This window comes from Cetorhinus maximus, chromosome 1 (assembly GCF_964194155.1).
Source record: "Cetorhinus maximus chromosome 1, sCetMax3.hap1.1, whole genome shotgun sequence".
Taxonomy (NCBI): Eukaryota; Metazoa; Chordata; class Chondrichthyes; order Lamniformes; family Cetorhinidae; genus Cetorhinus; species Cetorhinus maximus.
This window is the reverse complement of record NC_135879.1, coordinates 245,492,881-245,499,002: the sequence shown is the minus strand read 5'-3', so window position 1 is coordinate 245,499,002 and position 6,122 is coordinate 245,492,881.

Below are 6,122 nucleotides of genomic sequence, written 5' to 3'. Positions count from 1 at the left end.
AAAAGATACTCAACCATCAAAAAAAAGAGACCCTCGGTCTGGTATTAATGCAGCAACATTTTGAGCTCTATGTTGCAAGCAATTCTTCAGAAACAATGGTTTATACAGACCACAATCCTTTAAAATTTCTGGAAAAATTTCAATACTGGAATGCCAGACAGTTCAGGTAGAGTTTATTGCTGCAAATTATACATGTAGCCGGATGAGAAAATCTAAGTTTAAAGTTCAAAGGAAATTCGACATTTGAAACATAGACAATGGACTGAACTATCCTCTTGATACAAAGAGCTTGTGTATATTGTCATGTTAATGCACGTACCTGGTAGTGTAATAGTTTTGTGTGTAGAGATAAGTATAGTAAGTAATGCGAAATGGGTTAAATGAAACCATCTTGTAGAATTATGACAGTTCATTTTTCTTTATTATTGTGAGGCAGCAAAAATGTCATGTGCTCTACCCACCAACCTGGACTGTAACAACAATGTCCAGTTTTCCTGTGGCCATTTCATCTGTGCCGAGTGGATGATCCATCTCGGCTTCCTCCGGAGGTCCCCAACATCACAGGTGCCAGTCTTCAGCCAATTCAATTCACTCCACATGATATCAAGAAACAGCTGAAGGCACTGGATTCTGCAAAGGCTATGGGCCCTGACAATAATCCGGCAATAGTACTGAAGCTCCAGAGCTTGACACACCCCTAGCCAAGCTGTTCCAGTACACCTACAGCATTGTCATCTATCTGGCTATGTGGAAAATTGCCCAGGTATGTCCTGTACACGAAAACCAGGACAAATCCAACCCGGCCAATTACCGCCCCATCAGTCTACTCTCCATCATCAGTAAAGTAATGGAAGGGGTAATCAACTATCAAGCAGCACTTGCTTAGCAAAAACCTGCTCACTGAAGCCCAGTTTGGGTTCTGCCAGGGCCACTCAGCTCCTGACCTCATTACAGTCTTGGTTCAAACATGGACAAAAGAGCTGAACTCCCGAGGTGAGGTGAGAGTGACTGCCCTTGACATCAAGGCAGCATTTGACCGAGTGTGGCATCAAGGAGCCCTAGCAAAACTGGAGTCAATGGGAATCGGGGGGGAAAACTCTCCTCTGGTTGGAGTCATACCTAGCACAAAGGAAAATGGTTGTGGTTGTTGGAGGTCAGTCATCTCAGCTCCAGGACATCACTGCAGGAGTTCCTCAGGGTAGTGTCCTCGGCCCAACCATCTTCAGCTGCTTCATCAATGACCTTCCCTCCATCATAAGGTCAGAAGTGGGGATGTTCGCTGATGATTGCAGAATGTTCAGCACCATTCAGAACTCCTCAGATACTGAAGCAGTCCATGTCCAAATGCAGCAAGACCTGGACAATATCCAGGCTTGGGCTGACATGTGGCAAGTAACATTCACGTCACACAAGTGCCAGGCAATGACCATCACCAACAAGAGAGAATCCAACCATCACCCCTTGGTATTCAATGTCTTTACCATCACTGAATCCCACACTATCAACATCCTGGGGGTTACCATTGACCAGAAACTGAACTGGACTAGCCACATAAATACTGTGGCTACAACAGCAGGTCAGGGGCTAGGAATAGTGCGACAAGTAACCCACCTCCTGACTCCCCAAAGCCTGTCCACCATCTGAAAGGCACAAGTCAGGAGTGTGATATTCACTATTCACAATATATTTTAATAATTTAGATGAGGGAACTAAATGTAATATCTCCAAATTTGCAGATGACACAAAGCTGGGTGGGAGGGTGAGCTGTGAGGAGGATGCAGAGATGCTTCAGTGTGATTTGGACAAGCTGAGTGAGTGGGCAAATGCATAGCAGATGCAGTATAATGTGGATAAATGTGAGGTTATCCACTTTGGTAGCAAAAACAGGAAGGCAGATTATTATCTGAATGGCTATAAATTGGAGAGGGGAATGTGCAACGAGACCTGGGTGTCCTTCTACACCAGTTGCTGAAGGTAAGCATGCAGGTGCAGCAGGCGGTAAAGAAGGCAAATGGTATGTTGGCCTTCATAGCCAGAGGATTCGAGTACAGGAACAGGGATGTCTTGCTGCAATTGTACAGGGCCTTGGTGAGACCACATCTGGAATATTGTGTGCAGTTTTGGTCTCCTTATCTGAGGAAGGATGTTCTTGCTATAGAGGGAGTGCAGCGAAGGTTTGCCAGACTGATTCCTGGGATGGCGGGACTGACATATGAGGAGAGATTGAGTCGATTAGGATTATATTCGCTGGAGTTCAGAAAAATGAGGGGAATCTCATAGAAACCTATAAAATTCTAACAGGACTAGACAGGGTAGATACAGGAAGGATGTTCCCAATGGTGGGGGAGTCCAGCACCAGGGTTCACAGTCTGAGGATATGGGGTAGACCATTTAGGACTGAGATAAGACCATAAGACATAGGAGCAGAAATTAGGCCATTCGGCCCATCGAGTCTACTCCGCCATTCAATCATGGCTGATAAGTTTCTCAACCCCATTCTCCTGCCTTCTCCCTGTAACCTTTGATCCCCTTACCAATCAAGAACCTATCTATCTCGGTCTTAAATACACTCAATGACCTGGCCTCCACAGCCTTCTGTGGCAATGAATTCCATAGATTCACCACTCTCTGGCTAAAGAAGTTTCTCCTCATCTCTGTTCTAAAAGTTCATCCCTTTACTCTGAGGCTGTGCCCTCGGGTCCTAGTCTCTCCTACTAATGGAAACATCTTCCCCACGTCCACTCTATCCAGACCTTTCAGTATTTCTGTAAGTTTCAATCAGATCCCCCCTCATCCTTCTAAACTCCATCGAGTATAGACCCAGAGTCCTCAAACGTTCTTCATATGTTAAGCCTTTCATTCCTGGGATCGTTCTCGTGAACCTCCTCTGGACCCTCTCCAGGGCCAGCACATCCTTCCTGAGATACGGAGCCCAAAATTGCTCACAATATTCTAAATGTGGTCTGACCAGAGCCTTATAAAGCCTCAGCAGCACATCCCTGCTTTTATATTCTAGTCCTCTCGAAATAAATGCCAACATTGCATTTGCCTTCCTAACTAACGACTCAACCTGCAAGTTAACCTTAAGAGAATCCTGGAGGAGGAGAAATTTCTTCACCCAGAGAATGGTGAGCCTGTGGAATTCGCTACCACAGAAAGTAGTTGAGGGCAAAACATTGTATGTTTTCAAGAAGGAGTTAGATATAGCTCTTGGGGCGAAAGGGATCAAAGGGTATGGGGAGAAAACAGGAGCAGGCTATTGAGTTGGATGATCAGCCATGATCATAATGAATGGCGGAGCAGACTCGAAGGGCCGAATGGCCTACTCCTGCTCCTAGTTTCTATGTATGTGATGGAATACTGTCCACTTTCCTGAATGAGTGCAGCTCCCACAACACTCAAGAAGCTTGACACCATCCAGGACAAAGCAGCCGCTTGATTGGCATCCCATCCACAAACATTCACTCCCTCCACCACCGACACACTGTAGCAGCAGTGTGTACCATCTACAAGATGCACTGCAGGAATTCACCAAGGCTCCTTCGACAGCACCTTCCAAACCCGTGACCACTACCATCTAGAAGGACAAGGGCAGCAGATAGATGGCGGGAATTTCCAAGTGGTGGTGTTCCCAAGTCACTCATTATCCTGACTTGGAAATATATCAGCCGTTCCTTCACTGTCGCTGGGTCAAAATCCTGGAACTCCCTTCCTAACAGCACTGTGGGTGTACCTACACCACATGGGCTGCAGCGGTTCAAGGCAGCAGCTCACCACCACCTTCTCAAGGGTAATTAGGGATGGATAATAAATGCTGACCCAACCAGCGAAGCCCATATCCCGGGAATTAATTTTTTAAAAAACCCAAGTATAGCAACTTATTTAAAAATATTACACTTTCTAATTTATTCACCAGGTCCGACTTACCAAGGCCACCACTCTTCAGAGTCAGAGTAATGGCACCACGGCTGGCTCTGTTGTTCAGCAGTGGGGGTCAAAGCACAGAAGAGCAATTGTCATAGGGAACTCTATGGTCAGGGGCTCAGATAGGCACTTCTGTGATCATGGAAGAGACACCAGGATGGTATGTTGCCTCCCTGGTGCTAGGGTCCAGGATGTCTCTGATCGGGTATGGAACATTCTGAAGGGGGAGGGAGAACAGCCAGAGGTCGTGGTACACATTGGTACTAACGACATAGGCAGGAAGGGTGACGAGGTCCTGCAGCAGGAGTTCAGGGAGTTAGGCAGAAAGTTAAAAAACAGGACCTCAAGGGTTGTAATCTCAGGATTACTTACTCCCTGTGCTACGTGCCAGTGAGGCTAGAAATAGGAAGATAGTGCAGCTGAACAGATGGTATAGGAGGGAGGGTTTCCGATATCTGGATCAGTGGGATCTCTTCCGGGGCAGGTGGGACCTGTACAAGAAGGACGGGTTGCATTTAAACTGGAGGGGCATCAATATCCTGGCTGCGAGGTTTGCTAGTGTCACTTGGGAGGGTTTAAACTAGTATGGCAGGGGGGTGGGAACCAGAGCAATAGGTCAACAGGTGAAATAAATGACTGGGAACCAGTGAATATGGTCAGTAGGACTAAGAGGAAGGGCAGGCAGGGAGGAATTACTGAACACAGTGGGACTGGGGGTCTGAAATGCATTTGTTTCAATGCGAGATGTATAACAGGCAAGGCAGATGAGCTTAGAGCTTGGATTAGTACTTGGGACTATGATGTTATTGCTATTACAGAGACTTGGTTGAAGGATGGACAGGATTGGCAGATAAACGTTCCAGGGTTTAGATGTTTCAGGCAGGATAGAGAGGGATGTAGAAGAGGTGGGGGAGTTGCACTGCTGTGCAACAGGAGGACACCTCGGTGGAGGTGTTGGGCGTCTTGAAGAATATTAAGGTGGATAAGTCCCCAGGGCCAGATGGGATCTACCCCAGAGTACTGAGGGAGGCAAGGGAGGAGATTGCTGGGGCCTTGACAGAAATCTTTGTATCCTCACTGGCTACAGGTGAGGTCCCAGAAGATTGGAGAATGGCCAATGTTGTTCCATTGTTCAAGAAGGGTAGCAGGGATAATCCAGGAAATTACAGGCCGGTGAGCCTTACGTCAGTGGTAGGGAAATTATTGGAGAAGATTCTTCGTGACAGGATTTACTACCATTTGGAAGCAAATGGGCATATTAGTGAGAGGCAACATGGTTTTGTGAAGGGGAGGTCGTGTCTCACTAACTTGATCGAGTTTTTCGAGGAAGTGACAAAGATGATCGACGATGGAAGGGCAGTGGATGTTATATACATGGATTTCAGTAAGGCCTTTGACAAGGTCCCTCATGGCAGACTGGTACAAAAGGTAAAGTCGCACGGGATCAGAGGTGAGCTGGCAAGATGGATACAGAATTGGCTTGGTCATAGAAGACAGAGGGTAGCAGTGGAAGGTGCTTTTCTGAATGGAGAGCTGTGACTAGTGGAGTTCCGCAGGGATCAGTGCTGGGACCTTTGCTGTTTGTAGTATACATAAATGATTTGGAGGAAAATGTAACTGGGCTAATTAGTAAGGTTGCGGATGACACTAAGGTTGGAGGAGTTGCAGATAGTGAAGAGGATTGTCAAAGGATACAACGGGATATAGATCGGTTGGAGACTTGGGCGGAGAAATGGCAGATGGAGTTTAATCTGGACAAATGCAAGGTAATGCATTTTGGAAGGTCTAATACAGGCAGGAATTATACAGTAAATGGCAGAACCCTTAATTGCATCGACAGGCAGAGGGATCTGGGTGTACAGGTCCACAGGTCACTGAAAGTGGCAATGTAGGTGGATAAGGTAGTCAGGAAGGCATATGGCATGCTTGCCTTCATTGGCAGGGGTATTGAGTATAAAAGCTGGGAAGTCATGCTGCAGCTGTACAGAACCTTGGTTAGGCCACACTTGGAATATTGCGTGCAATTCTGGTCACCACATTACCAGAAGGATATGGAGGCGTTGGAGAGGGTGCAGAGGAGGTTTACCAGGATGCTGCCTGGTCTGGAGGTTATTAGCTATGAGGAGAGGTTGGAGAAACTCGGATTGTTCTCACTAGAGCGATGGAGTTTGAGGGGCGACTTGATAGAAGTTTACAAA